Raw genomic sequence first — 1,411 nt, 5'->3', positions numbered from 1 at the left:
GGGGGGAGGCAGACGACTCGTAGGTCTGTTAGTAGGGGCACTCCGCAGGGGGGTGTTCTCTCCCCTATGGGTAGTGATGGTGAACCAACTGCTCCTGAGCATGGAGGCGGATGGATATGGGGTAGTCGCATACGCCGATGATGTAGCGGTTATCGTACAGGGAAAATTTCCTCAAACTCTATGTGATCTTATAGAAGCTGCTCTTGGCTCACTCGTTACTTGGACCAGAAACATCGGTCTTGAGGTGAACCCAGCTAAAACAGAGCTAGTCCTCTTTACCAGGCGATACAAAGTACCGGCTCTTATACCACCCAAACTCGATGGCTCACGCCTGGAATTTAAACGCACTGCAAGGTATCTTAGAGTAGTTATTGACAGCAAACTGCTCTGGAATGACAACACAATGGAACGCATCAAGAAAGCCACCACAGCACTTTTCACATGTAAAAAGGCGATCGGTGTATCGTGGGGCTTCTCACCTAAGATTGTTCACTGGATCTTCACTACCATTCCGATTCTGCTTTACGGAACCCTAGTATGGTGGCCTACGCTCGATAAGACAACAGCGCTCAGGCAACTTCCAAAGGTACAAAGGAGTGCAGAGCTATGCATAAGTGGAGCTCTTTGTTCCTCCCCGACCGAAGCTCTTAACGCGGTCCTACATCTGCCCCGCTTGATCTGGTAGCTCGGGAAATAGCCACTATAGCAGCCTTAAGACTTAGAGAGGCAGGCTTCTGGCCTTATAGTCCATCAGGCCATTCGACAATCCTAGGGACAAGGGCGCCCACACCGATACCTGCAAGTACAGACTACTGCATACCATCAAACACCTTCACCAAAATCTATATAATTACCATACCAACTCGAAAGAACTGGGACACCAGGCCTCACCATATACGCAACGCTATAAATATGTTCACTTATGGCTTCAAACTCGACGGAAAGGTCGGGGGAGGAGTCTTCTCCCCGGAGTTGGAACTGAAAACATTTTTTCGCCTTCCAGACCATTGCAGTGTATACCAGGCGGAGGTGCTGGCCATCCACGAGGCCACTCGGTATCTAGCAAGTATATCCAAGGAGAAAAGACAGGTCTTTATCTTCTCTGACAGTCAAGCAGCCCTGAAATCTCTAGACTCATGCGTAGACAACACAAAGTCTCGCACTGAATGCCGCAGATCTCTAAACGAGATGGCCCAGCATTATAGAATACAACTCATGTGGGTGCCTGGACACCGAGATATTGAGGGCAACTGCAAAGCTGACGAACTGGCGAGGAATGGGACGACCACCCCCATCCTTCCGGGGAAGGACATGGTAGGTATACCAATGGCCACTTTCAAGCTACATGCCAGGAATAGCACCACACAAGCAGCAAACGAACGCTGGAGAAACATCTCCTCCTGTATAACGG

At 49.8% G+C, this 1,411-nt stretch overlaps 1 protein-coding gene and 1 long non-coding RNA gene across 3 annotated transcripts in view; one reads left to right on the top strand and one right to left on the bottom strand.

Moving 5' to 3' along the window:
* The window catches only part of LOC118745779, an 11,409-nt gene that overhangs the window by 557 nt on the left and 9,441 nt on the right, over positions 1-1,411 (bottom strand). The gene's annotated exons all lie outside the window — the stretch shown is intronic.
* The window catches only part of LOC118745778 (putative nuclease HARBI1), a 13,121-nt gene that overhangs the window by 2,496 nt on the left and 9,214 nt on the right, over positions 1-1,411 (top strand). The window lies entirely within an intron of this gene.

Source organism: Rhagoletis pomonella, unplaced genomic scaffold (genome assembly GCF_013731165.1).
Source record: "Rhagoletis pomonella isolate Grant_MI unplaced genomic scaffold, Rhpom_1.0 Rhpom_scaffold_00009, whole genome shotgun sequence".
Lineage (NCBI taxonomy): Eukaryota > Metazoa > Arthropoda > Insecta > Diptera > Tephritidae > Rhagoletis > Rhagoletis pomonella.
The sequence above is the reverse complement of the archived record's forward strand: the minus strand, read 5'-3'. Positions and strand labels throughout refer to the sequence as shown.